This window comes from Protopterus annectens, chromosome 16.part0 (genome assembly GCF_019279795.1).
Source record: "Protopterus annectens isolate FY-2018-M chromosome 16.part0, PAN1.0, whole genome shotgun sequence".
Taxonomy (NCBI): domain Eukaryota; kingdom Metazoa; phylum Chordata; order Ceratodontiformes; family Protopteridae; genus Protopterus; species Protopterus annectens.
The window spans coordinates 810,805,134-810,819,261 of record NC_056750.1 but is presented as its reverse complement, the minus strand read 5'-3'; the positions used below and the strand labels follow the sequence as shown (position 1 = coordinate 810,819,261).

The 14,128-nt window shown below is 41.9% G+C and overlaps 1 long non-coding RNA gene across 1 annotated transcript in view; it reads left to right on the top strand.

Moving 5' to 3' along the window:
* LOC122790417 overlaps positions 1–14,128 on the top strand; it is a 351,773-nt gene that overhangs the window by 100,156 nt on the left and 237,489 nt on the right. The window contains exon 2 of the long non-coding RNA XR_006363016.1: positions 6,005–6,185. This is a non-coding gene — a long non-coding RNA (uncharacterized LOC122790417). The remainder of the gene's footprint in view (positions 1–6,004; positions 6,186–14,128) is intronic.

Here is a 14,128-nt window from a genome sequence, read left to right as displayed (position 1 = left end):
CGGGACAACTCCATCAGTCCCTTCACACTTTGAAGTTAACAGCTTGGCTCCTCCTCTTCCGACTATAGTCAGGAATCATACTTTAGACCCGGAAGTCATACATATCTTATCCTCGGCCCACAAGTCTGCCACTAAGAAATTGTATACTAGCAAATGGAAGAGATTTGCTATTTGGGCTCAACTCCGGGGTCTGGATCCCATCACTGTTCCGGTGTCAGAAGTACTGAAATAACTTCCCTATTCAATCAAGGTTCTTCAGTCTCTACCATCAAGGTCCAATTGGCAGCTATTTCCAATTTTCATGAATCTATAAACCCACCTTTAATGAGTAACAGATTGTGTAAAACCTTCATGAAAGGTGCTGCGCTTTTATGACCTCCGATTTCTCATCCTGCTCCTCCGTGGGATCTCGATGTGGTATTACGTGCTTTAACCTCCTCCCCCTTCGAACCGGCAGCAACCTGTGATTTGAAACTTCTTTCTTGGAAAACTGCCTTTCTGGTCGCGATTACTTCTGCCAGAAGGGTTTCAGAGCTTCAAGCTCTATCTGTCAAACCACCGTACCTGTTTTTTCACAAAGATAGAGTATCCCTCAGGCCTAACCCATCTTTTGTCCCTAAAGTTTGTTCCAGTTTTTGCCTGCAACAGTCATTAGAACTTCCAGTTTTCTTCCCAAAGTACTCAAACAAAGCGGAATACATCGTCCACACATTGGATGTTCACAGGCAATTGCGCTTTTATTTAGACAGGACCCAACAAACACGGAAAACAGATCAATTGTTTGTGTCCTTTTTGGTTAATAAATTGGGCAAAGCCGTCACAAAGGTCACTATTGCCAAATGGATCAGGGACTGTATTAGTCAGGCTTATTCCTCTTCTAATAAAGAGCTTACAACCTCTGTCAAAGCTCATTCTACAAGAGCTATGGCTACTTCAATAGCATTCCATTCTAAGCTTGCCATTAGTGACATATGTGCTGCGGCTACGTGGTCTTCCCCGCACACCTTCATTTCCCACTACAAATTGGATGTGGCATCTTGGGGGCGAGCTTCATTTGGTTCCACAGTTCTCAGGAGTGTTTTCCAGTGAGCCACCCAGGAATCAGGTGCTAGGGACGCTGTCCCATCAGTACAGAATGTAGGCGAGATAGGATCACATAACATCTTTTTGTTATGTACTTACCATAACTTTAGATGTTTGGGATCCATCTCGCCTACATTCCTAATAACCCACCCTCCTTCCCCCTGCCTTGGAGATCGGAAGAGATCAGACGGTCCGAGTTCTATTGTTTCATCTTGAAACATCTGGCAATGTTATATAAACAGTTATGTGTGTATGCATGAGTGCGGACAAACAAGATCTGGGGAAGTAGCGGTGGTGCATCCTGGGATATAGAATAGCTCAGCCAATGAGAGACTTCGCTCTATAGCATAGCGTGCCGAGTTGGAGCCGAGGATCGGCTCTGATCCCATCAGTACAGAATGTAGGCGAGATGGATCCCAAACATCTAAAGTTATGGTAAGTACATAACTAAAGGTTTTATGTTTGGTGGTAATTTTTACCTCCAAAAAGTCGGGGTTGTTATGGGCTCCCCTTGTGGTGCCAGTGTCGCTTATATGGTCATGGCCCACTGGGAACATCTTTTTGTCTTCAATAACTGTGAATTTAGAGAAAATTTAATGTTTTACACTCGCTATTTGGACGATATTTTTATCCTACTGGATGGCGACAAGACCATTAGTGACTCAGTGGTCGACTACTTTAATAGAACCACTCAGTTTTTGAAGTTTGCTTTTATATTTGACATGGAGACCATAGCATACCTTGACATTTTATTGTTCAAAGATCATGTCACTCAAAAACTCACAGCTACTATTCATAGAAAGAGCACTTATTCCAACTCATTTTTACACTTTTCCAGCTGTCACCCATTCCATCAGAAACGGGCAATAGTAAAGGGCCAATTAGTCAGGGCAGCCTGTATTATTACATTAGACAAGGATTTCCTTGCTGAATGTCTACATTTAAGGAGTATGTTTTTACACCGTGGTTACCCTGACTATATGGTCGATGGGATTATAGAAGAGGTCATGAGTAAACGTTTGAGACACTTTTACAAACCAATATTGGACAATAGGTGTATCTTACATGATGAAGCAGAGAATACTCCTTCTCAGTCTTTCAATGTCTCTAACAGTTTACACTCATCTGGGACACCAGGTGTCACTTTTATAACAACTTTTAACCTTAACAGTAAAGACTGTTTCCAGATCTTGTGTAAAAACTGGACATTGTTTAAGAGTGACAACAGTGTTTTCCAGAGAGTAGGTGACCACCCTGTTGTAGTATATAAGAAAGCCAAGAATCTTAAGGCTTTTTTCGAACAACATCAAATTCGACGAGGTAGGACAGTTGGCATGTATAAATGTCAAGCTTGTAATTACTGCCAACACGTTATTGAATCAAATAGATTCAAAGTCCACGATCAAGAATATAAGTTGAATTTGAGAGTGAACTGCAACTCAAGAATGATAGTCTATTTAGCTCGGTGCCAGTACTGCTTAGCCTTCTACGTTGGTAAAACGGAGAGGACGCTTCAAGACCGTATTTACGAACACACTTATGCTATTAGAAAACACAAACTAGATAATGCCTTGGCTAAACATATCTCACTGTACCATGACCATAGTTTTAAATTTATAGTGATAGACCAAGCATTTCAGAACCCTTGTGGTGGTTCGGTCCCACTAAAACTTGAGGAACTCAAGTTGAGTTGGCAGATCAGGTTAAATGCATACAACGTGCCCGGTTTAAATGAGGGCTGTTCAATTAGTAGCATTCTTAAGCTTAAGAGTCTCAGTAGATAATACATCTTAGTTACAGTAATTATAAACATGGTGTAAGTCAAGCTTGTTTAGCACTGTTTTAGTGTTGCTTTATAGTGTTGTTTTTAATGGTAATGTTTAAACGTCACAAATTTGAGAGTGGTTTTAGGTTTACTATGAAAAGTGTTTATTTGTAATGTTAGTTAGTGCAGCGGTGTTTGTGAAAATTCTTTTAAATGAATTTTTTCCTGTAAATGACTTGATTGATTCATTGAGTTTTAATTGATTTGATACTTAAAGTGCTCTTGCATATGGTATCCAAATTTGCCTTAAGCCAAACTATCGCCCCATTTTCTTTCTTGAACCTAAAAATGAGGAAGAAAGGATACCCTATACCTTGGATGTCCACAGACAACCCTGGTACTTTCTCAATAGAATTAAATCTTTCAGATCTTTGGATCAGTTGTTCATTTCTCATGAAGGTAAGAAGGGACAGCCTTCGTCAAAACAGATTATTTACAAATGGTTGTTTTAGGCTATTACCTTTTGCTATTCTCAACTCGAGAAAACTATTCCAGGCAGGGTCAATGCTCCATCTGCCAAGCTTTTCTTTTATCTGTGGATTTTTTGGAAAGCATTTTGAATTCTAGAAGTATTCTAGAAACAGCAAATTGGTCTTATCTGCATATAGTTACAAAGCACTACATGCTTGATTCCTTCTCTAGGTCAAGATCAGACTTTGCTATAACCATTATCCTGGTGTCCTGGACCCTTCCCCTTCCACCTCCCAAATGCAGTAAGGTACAGTAATCTACCCTTATAGCTAAGGCTACTGCAACATTAAACCATATGACGAACGTGGTACAGTTGTGTAAGTAAACTTACTGTAACAGTAGATGTTTGAATGATAACTGTTCCAACACCTTTGTTTTTGGTGTGCTTATGCTAGGATATGGACACTTGTTCCTAGCATTGTCCTTTCAGGGCTTAGCTTTTCTCCCTGTCTGTTGACATGAAAGCTCTGAAGGGCTTGTCGCCCACACTTGTCTTTTTAATCAGCTCTGTTTGTATTGAGGGCATGTTGAAGGTGCGTTAAAGTTCTGGAAGCTGGCCACCTGATATATCCCTGGTAGGGTTTATAACCTATATAGCTAAGGTTACTGCAGCAGTGATCATTCTATTTTGGTAAGTTTACTTACACAACTTGCATATTTGCTCACGCAGGAAACAGGTCACTCGTCCTTGGGATCATTCTCATTTCTAGTTAAACTAGCTTGTCAGGCTGATTTGAGGTTCTTAATTTGGAAGACTATTTTATTAATTTCTTTGACTTCTGCTTAGAGTTACAAGCCATTAGACCGATTCAGTTGCTCATCATTTTTCACAAGAATAGGGTCATTTTGAAAACTCACCCTTCTATTATGCCTAATGTTGTCTCAGAGCTTACCTTGAGCCAGACTGCTAAATCACCCTGTCTTTGTTCAAAAACTCAGGAAAAGGGAGAAAAGATTCTTCAGACTCTGGATGTCCAGAGGTGGCTCAGATGCTACAGAGACAAAATTTGAACCTTAAAGAAAGCTGATCAGGTATTTGTTTCCTGTGAAGGTAAGAGGAAAGAACAACCTGTGTCAAAGCAGACCGTTTCCCAATCGCTGTCTCATGCTATTGCCTTCTGTTATACTTGCCACTTCTGGGCTGGTGTAGGGCCCATTCCACAAGGGCTTTGGCTCCTTCTATGGCTATCTGGAGAGGGTGAACTGTACAGGTATTCTAGAGGCAGTAACAGTGCACTATAAACTAAATTCCTTTTCCAGATTCAGAACTGGCTTTACTTAGGACAATTATGCAGGGTCCTTTGAATTCTAAGTTTGTTTTTCCTCCTTCCTTCTTAATTTCTGTGCTATGGTAATAGACCCAAATAACTTAGACTACTGCAACAGTGATCTAAATGTTGAACATAATACAGTTGGATAAGTAAATTTGCCATAACAGTAGATGTAATAGATCAATGTTGTAGTAGCCACCCCTCCATCCTTCCCTCTTGTTTTGGCTATTTTCCTTCTGTATTGCCAGGGTGCGGATCCATAAACGTTTGTATATATTGTTTACTGTTGGGTTTGTTTCTCAGAATGCTTCTTTCACAGCTCTTACCTCCCTTTTTTCTAGGCAAAAAAGCTCTTAAGAAATTGACGCTGTCTGTGTATGAAGCTCCCCCTCAAGCTCTGGTCAGTGTGTGTGGAAGGTGCCCTAAAGCTTTCAAAACTGGACAGCCACAGGGTTAGGATCCAAATACTTTAGACTGCTGCAAAAGTGATTTATTAGATCATTTGCTGTTATTGTAAGAAAGTGTACTAAATCATCTGTACTTTCTACCACAGTATAAAGAGGATCAGCTGATAAAATAGATATCATTCTTTTATGGAACAGATTTCCTCTATGTATAAAGCAAACTAATTCCTGGATTCCTTAAGCACAACCTGGGCAAATGTATGGGAAGCCATACATTCATCCCTTCGTCTGGCCACTCAAACTCTCATTGAAAGGAGATGAATTTAGGTAGATGTTACTCATGTTGGAGAACACTGACAAACTGAGATTGTGAGGCTTGATATCAAATGATCTATTTCATCAACAGCCTAGTTAAAACTTGTGAATGAATGATAGTGTTATATTATGGCTTTTATATGTTCTATGTCTATGGTCCTACAGAGATCCATTGCTTTACTCTTATTCATATGTCCTATTGTACTTCAGGGATAATTAGTCTTTTGAAAGTATACTACTCTGTACAAGTACTGTGTACTGGACTGCCTTTCGATACTAACTGGCAGAATAGTTTTATTTGTATGTATGTGTGAGCAGTAAAATGTAACACTGGAGAAGGAAGAAAGTCACTGTAATTTAAGTGTACCTTAACAGTGCATGCTTTTATTATCTTGCCGTATCTGCCTTTGATTTTTCTTTGTGATTCTCACTTATTTTAGTGATGTAAGATTACAGTTAGGTACAGTAAATAATCAAAATGTATTGTCACATTCTTTGAAATTTCTTGTTTAAGTGACATTTGCTTTGTGTCTTGTAAGAGGATTGCAGGTTTACTCTGCAGTGCAGCATTCTGTTTGGGTGTTGCATGGTCTTCCTAATATCTGCTTTTAACTGTCTTTTTTTTCCTCTCACAGATTCAACTGTCTGATTAGTGGCTTATTTGCTAGAATGTTGACGCTTCTTACTCTGGAGCATAGAAAAGTTTGGCTACGTGTCAGATATATGAAGACTGTTTGCTTTGATTGAAGAATGTTTGTGAACCCTGACAATGGGGAAACTGCAAAGCAAAATCAGTCGAAGTTCATTGAAATACAGGTACTGATTTTGCACGAGCTTGCTTCTACACCTATACATATTTTTTTAAAGGGAGAATTCTTTCCTCTGAGAATGTTGTAGGAGTTCCACTTTTGTAACTGATGATCTGATAAGAACAGGCTTATGTTCATTAATGTCCTAGAACTTATGTATGAGAACTGCTCAGCTGTTAAAACTTTCTGGCCTGCAACTCTCATTTTTCATTCCTGTTGCCTACTACACATATGTACCTCTTTGTTTGTCACTGTTAACTTCTCCCCACCCCATTTTCTCTCTGTTGTGTTCTTTCCTGCTGTATGGAAGGAACAGACTAGTCTGAAATTTTTCTGAACAGAAAATTTGATGTGAATGTAAGATTTTCATTATTCCTGATTTGCTTTCAACTGTTTTGAGTTCTGGCCTTGCTGTACACATTTTAGAAAGATTGTTTAGTTTATTATTTCATTAGACCTGGGACTTGGCTTTTTAGAGCATGCTTTTTACATTTAGTTGCAGCATTCCCCCTTCACTCTGTAAGTATGATTTTGGGAAGTCTGTTCTTCCACTGTGTAGGGTACATTACATGCATGGGCACACATGATTTCCAAATGTGCACAATATGAAAAATATTCAGTAAAATCACTAAATAATGTCAGTGCCAAGGTTTAGAGATATTCCTGCCTTCTCAAAAACTAGTTGCATAAGAAAAGGAATGTTATCGTTTCATACTCCTCCTACTTCTGTACCAGTATGCCAAAAGAAAGTATAGCTGTATAAAATCTTATCACAACAGTAAATGTCTTTCTCTTCACCATTTTACGTAAGGGATCTCCTACTAAGGGGAGCCCAACATCCAGCCAGTTTACCAAAGCCTTCAGCTGTTATAGGCACCATATGTCACAGATGTAGGACATAAAGGTGACGTGCAGACACAGATACTTAAAACTGAAAAAGCCCCAGGAGGAATAGAACATCCTTAGGGACAAAATAAGAATATGTGCATTCAGAAGGAAAAATAAAGGCGGAAGACCCCTCAGCCAGGAGGGCATCCACAGCTAATGGTAAGAGTCAGGAAAGAGGGGGAAGGAGGGAGGGACCAAATACTGCAGTAGTGAAGAGAAGGATATACACAACTGTACTATATCCTTCCATATCACTGATGCAATATTTTTCACCTAAGGGAGAGTACAAGAGCTCAAGAAGACGTCTGTGAGGAGGAAGGCAGATTAGAACCTTCCACAAACCCATGCTTGATAGCCCTAGCAAAGCCTACTCTGGCCCCGGAAACAACATCCTACTTTGTAATGTTTAGTGAACGTACGAACCGAGGACCAAGTAGCAGCTTTAAGGATAGAATTGGTATCCAGGCCCTTGGAAAAAAAAAAGTACCAGAGGAGGTAACTGCCCTAGTAGAATGTGCCTTTACAGATGAGGAAGTATGTTTTGTCATGAAAAGAATAACAAAAGGAAATGACCTTAGAAATCAGGAGGAGATGGTTTGCTTAGAAACAACCAAGCCCAAAATCCTGGGTTGAAAACTGATAAAAAGCTGCTCAGATTTGTGAAAAACGTCTGTTTTATTTAAGTAATATCTGAGCTGTCTATGTAAATCCAAGGTGTGAAGAACCTTCTTATTGGCAGACTGTGGAGAAGAGAAAAAGGAAGGAAGATGATTAGACTGATTTAAAGGGACAACTCATTGACCACCTTGTATAAATGAAGGATTAGTATGAGGGGGGCACCCTGTCTGTATGGAAACCTTAAAAAGGAGGAATAATTATGGGACCCTCAAGTTCAGACACCCTCTTGGCTGAAGTAAGAACCAAAATCCAAGTACAAAGTTGTAAGGAAGCTGAGGAAGTAGGCTCAGAAGAATCCTGGGTCAATTTTTCAAGTGCAAAATTGAGGTCTCAAAAGGCAGAATAGGCTTCCTGGGATATCTGATATGAAGCATGCCTTTAAGGAATTGCTTGAATTCAAACCTAGAGGTCAGAGGAGGATTTAAGAGCAGAGAAGCAGAAATTGCATTGAGCAGATCACACAAATAAGAGAGAGAAACCAAAGGAAACTCCACTGATAGGGGATCCTGATAGTGAGATAGGCACCAGATAAAAATCTCTTACGGTTGGACATATATTATTTCTTGGTAGTGGATTTCCTGGCCCTCTGCAAAACCTGGAGTATGTCCTCAGAAAAGAGGTACCTACAAGGGATCAAAATCCTATCACCCACAGTGTCATTTGAAGAGTGGACAGGTGAGAATGGATGAGAGATCCTTTGTTTTGTGTGAGAAGACCCACTGGATTGAGTTAACTTATATTGACTGCCACAGGACAAGTGGGAAAGAAGGGGGAATCAATTTTATCTGGGCCAAAAGAGTCACCAGTAAAATTTTGGGAGTGTCCTGCCTGATCTTGTGCAGGACCCCTTAAAGGAGAGGAAGGGGGAGGGGGGGAAAGTGTACTGAAACATCCCTGTCCAAGGAAAAGATAGGACGTTCACCTTCTAAGCCAGAAGACTTAGGACTTTGGAACAGAAGAGAGAGGGTGTCTATTCAGAGGGGAGGCAAAAATGTCTACCTGAGGAATACCCACTGATGGACTATATCCAGAAGCACATCTCTGAAGCATCTATTTGTGAGCTTGCATGATGGACCTGCTGAAGGAGCCTGCCACTAGATTGAAGAGTCACTTGATACTGGATAGCTAGATCCCAGACCTGATGCGAAGGTCAGCAATGAAGATAGGACTGTGCGCCCCCTTGCTAGTTGATGCACCACATCACTGTGACACTGTTTGTGAAAATTTTGAGGGGGCCCGGGATGAAAGAGGGAATGAAAAGCCTGAAGAGGCAGAATCATAGCCCTCATCTCCTTTATATCTATATGGTCTGACCTTTGATAAGGAGGCCAGAGACCCTGAACCTTGGGGTGGCACAGGAGACACCCCAGCCCCGGTTTGAGGAGTCTGTGAAGAGCTCCTGAATTGGAACTGGAGCTGGAAAATTAAACCCTAGGTTGAGAGAAAGTTGATGACTCCACCACTGGAGCTTGAGGCAGAGAAGGAAAGGTAGCAGGATGTCGGGGGGGGGGGGCAATGTTGAAGCCACGGTGACTTGAGGTACCACTAAAGCTTTCTCATAAGGAGTCTGGCGAAAGGGAGCCTGTACCCGAGAACCCTGAGAAGTACCCTGTCTGAGACAGATTCCAGAAGAAGCAGGTATTGAAAAAATGCAGTTGGAGTCAGAGCCTTGGTGGCAGGTAGGGATGCCAGCATGGGAACCATCTGAAGCCTGCAACTGTGAAGAATATGATCCTGGGAAGGAGTCAGAACTGATATCTGGAAGTTAATGGTAATGGGAAGGGAGTGAACTTGAGATCCTGTAACAGGCTTTTGTGGGACAGAGCTTGAATAAGCAAGTCTTCTCGATAGGGGAAAGATCCGAATTCCTCAAACCCCGCAAAAAGCAATGACAAGAGTGAGGCATTTGGTGAATATCCTTGGGGCACTAGAGAAACCAAAGGGCAAAGCAGAAAACTAAAAATGCAAGGAAGAGACAAAAAAACCTAAACATTTCCCAAAGAGGAAGGATGAAGATGTGAATGTATGCATCCTTGAGGTCCAGAGAGACCAGAAAGGCCTGGGGAAAAAGAAGAGGAAATAATGTTTGCAGAGATAACATCTGAAAGGAAGGAACCTTGGGAAAGGTGTTCAATCAGGCATCCTTGAGGTCCAGAGAGACCAGAAAGGCCTGGGGAAAAAGAAGAGGAAATAATGTTTGCAGAGATAACATCTGAAAGGAAGGAACCTTGGGAAAGGTGTTCAATCAGGCAAGATCCAGAATCTGTCTCCGAGTGTCCTCCTTCCTTGAGACTAGAAACATCCTGGCGTAAAATCCCTTCTCCACCTGGGCAGGAGTCACTGCCTGAATGGTGCCCTGAGCCAAAAGAGAATGAAGAACCTCTAGGAAATGAGAGCCGTTTCTGAGAAGGTTGAGGAATGCCTAAAAAGGGAGGAAGGGATTTCCGTACCGTGAAGTATCCCTGAAAGGTAATGGAGAGAACCCAAGAATCTGAAGTTATCTAAAGCCAGTTTGGATAAGACAAGGACAGACAGAGGGACAAAGGGACCCTGGCTGAGGGTGAGAGGAAGCAAATTGTCAGACAGAACCCATCTTATCTGGAAAGGAATTTCTGGGAGGCTGAAGTCTGAGTAGACTTGGCAGGATGTGCACACCTAGAACACTTCTTGTCCTTGGGAGGAGGGTGAGATTGCCCACAAACAAAAGCAGAATTAGAGGGATAATTCCTCTGAAATCTGGGAATAGGAGCAACAAAAATATGTTTCAGCTGCTCTAAGGCTTTACCCTTGTCCTTGACAGATTTGAAAAGTTCCAGCTGCAGCAGATCTGAAGAGGTTTTTGTTATCTAAAGTAGCATCTAAAAGTTTTGCCTTGATGTCATCAGGCAAAGCCTGAAGACGAAGTTAGGAATAATGTCTCCTAACTGAACCAAAGGCAGCAGCCCATGAAGAGGCATCAGCTGCATCATAGCTACATTTCATGGTCAGGCAACTTGAGAAGTATAATCCCGCAGTGAAAGAGCCAAAGCCTTCTCCTCAAGAGTCAGGAAAGTCAGAAACCACCTTAGAAACCTGAGGAATGAGGGCCAAAACATACCTAGTCATATAAGTCTGGTAGTTGCTGGCCGTAAAGTATGAAGTGGCAGCAGTGTAACGTTTTTGCCTAGCCTTTTCATAGCCCTTCTATCCTTATCAGAAGGCAACAGCTTGGTAAAGGGTAGTAATTTGGAGGGGTTATCAGAGGAGACTGACACTACAGAAGGGTCAGCAGAAGGGCATTTGTAAAGAAACTTGCCCTCCTCAGGAACTTAATAGAATCTGTCTGGCTTTTTAGGTTCAGGGGGCTGAGAGTCAGAGGCTACAGATGCTGCTGAGAAAGTATCCAGAAGGGTAGCCTGAACAGGAGGAACAGCAGATAGCTTAGGAGACTCCATCTGTAGGAGCTCATAATACCTTTTTTTGAGTCTCAGAGATCTGAGTACAATCCCACAGAAAATAATCCATCATATGGGCAATGGTATCCCCAAAGGAAAGTTCCTCCAGTGGGAAGTAGGACTTGTAGAATCCTCTTCCGAACTGTAGGCCAAAGGGGAAGTGATTTGGGAAGAGTAAGCCAGAGATTCTTCCCTGGGTCCAGGTTCTTATTGTAATCCTAGAAATCCACTTCCCCGGGCCTCTTGAGTCAAAGACCAGGAAAGAGCAGGCACAGAGACCACTTGAGGAGGCTTCAAGGCCATCAAAGCATTAAATATACCCTGAGTGAAATCCTGCCATACATATTGGGGATACTTAACAAGGGAAATGTGCTTTTTTTTTTTTTGCTTGCTTCTTTTTATGTGGAATGTCCGCAAGAAAAACCTTCAGAGGGTCAGACCCCTGGCGAGATTTGATAATGGTCACAGTAATCTCCTCCCGAACCAGGATTTGAGGACTCTCCCTTGGTCCTTTGGAAATAATCGAGATTTCTCCCTAAATGTAAGGCACAGATGTTTTGAAAAGCCTGTGAAGATGTTTGAGAAGCTGGATCCATGTCACCCTCTGGGACTATGGCAGAGGAATCTGAATCAACTACTGGACAGTCCTCTGGGTTTTCACCATCCTCGTGAGAGATGGGGGGGGGGGGGGGGGGCTGGACAGCAGCAATCTCAGACCTAACTTTTTTTGGCCTCCTCCTTGGCAAATGGATGGCCATCAGAATGGAAAGATTCCACCATAGCACTCTGAGCTAACCACTTCAGATGTTGGTTCTCTAGCTATATGGACAAGGAGGAGAGACTACTATGTAGGGTCTTAGGCACAAACACCTGGCAGATAAAGCACTGTGTATGATCGTGGAAACCACCTAACCAGAATAGACACTGGTTGTGATGATCTTTATGGGGAATTTGCCTCCTACACTGACACTTTTTTTCTGGATGACATGAACAAAATAATAACAAATAAGAGGAGTTGAAACCCCACGAGGGCACTTATCTGAAAACACGACTTGGTAACCAGCACAGCAGAAGGATGTTCAGACCAGTGTTCAACAGTTGGCATTCAGACTTATGACAAAGAAGCTCTGAGTGTCTGCGTCTGTACGTCACTTTTAAGCCTTATGTCTTGTACAGGGAGCATGCGTGTGATGTATGGCACCTGTAGGAGCTTGAAGGTTTTGGTTTACTGGCCGGATATTGGGCTGTCCTCGTTAGGAGATCCCTTAAGTGAAGAATATTGCAACAATGATATGGAAGGACATATTGTTGCAATCTGAATTTCAATTAAGAACAGTTTTGGACTCTTTTTATTTCAAGGATTCTTTTTCCCAGCTAGCCACAGTTGAAGAATTGTACTCTTGCTACCTGCCCTGCCCCAAACTCATTGTTAAAGATTGTGGGGGTGTAGTGTTGAATAGGAGTGCTTTTAATTTTCCACAATAGCGCTGGTAAAGTTTTTTGTGCCTTCTCTTAAATAGGTATAAGTCTAGTTAACTTCAAAGTCTCCAATGCTTTTGCTTTTGTGAGAATCATCAGTTTTCCAGTGTATTGATTATGATTGTTGGCTGCTGCATTAACATTTTTTATCAGGAGATAAAAAGATTGCAGTCCTGTTCCTTTGTTTCTGGGACACAACAGGTCTTTGACCTTTCTTCCTGATGTATCTTTTTCTCTGACAACAGTTTTTATTGTGCCAGCACCCATATTACTAGATGTTCTTCATATAGACCACTACTGCAGTAGCCTAAGCTATATGGGTTATTTCCTGCCAGTGATATAACAGCCTGCCATCCTCCAAAGCTTCTGGGCACCTTCCACACTTCCAAACAGTTAGTCAGCTCAGGCTGAACTGACTAAAAGTCAGGTTTGGGCTTCAAGCCATTTACAACTTCCCTGCCACCAGTGAGAGTGATTTTCTTGTATATCACTGTTGTAGTATTCATCATAGAAGGGATGTCCCATCCTGGGTAAGCCGACACACGGCCAGTATGAAAAGCCTTAGAGATCTTGTATGCACCATACCTCACATTTATGCTCCTTGCATAGAATGTAGGGCATAAAACGGACATATGGATGTAACTACTAGAACTTCTTTTGGGGCCAGTTTGAACACCATTTTTGTCATTTGGTTTGAACGCTTTGTTGCTGTACTGAATATTTACCAACTCCAGATACATTAAGTACCCCCCCCCCTTTTTTTTTTTTTGGTTAAACTTTCTACTACCTAGAGTTCATGTCATCCAAGAAGGGAAAATGTCAGTGTGGGAGGCAGTCCCCATAAGGATGTTATGAACAGTGTTTTTTTCGGGCAGTTCCATGACCATGCATCTTGTATCTGTAAGGCATTTGTGCCTGAGACACTTTGAAGCCGTTTGTCTTCCCTGGCCATTTATGTTAAAAAACAATGGCTTAAACAGTTAGCCAAGGGTACCATGGCAGAATTCTTTAACCCCGAGATGCTCCTGCTAGGTAAGAAGAAGGCCAAGAAGTCTTGGCCAGATTCTTTAGCTGTCTAGCCTCCACCAGATGCCCCTTTAGAAGCTTATTATAGCTCTGTAGGTCATTCGGTATTTACATCGGATTCCTCTGGCGCGACCCCCACCGAAGGTCAGCATGGCTCCGATTTTTTCACATGTCATCTGAGGCTTTGCAGGCGTCTGCTCTGGATGTCGAGGGGGAACCACTGTTTATTATCTTGGAGGGTCCTAGAGGGATTCTGCAGATACTGGTTAGGGAGGAAGTTCCAGGTTCTCTTCTCGAATCTTGTCAAGAGTCTGAACCTCTGGTATTTGTTAGGGCTGATGTCCCTTCTAAGATAAGACAAAAACTGAAGCATGTTTTTGTCCATCCTATGGATCCTCAAAGGGAATGGCAAGATTTTACATAGGGCCTGTTTACTAACTTAATG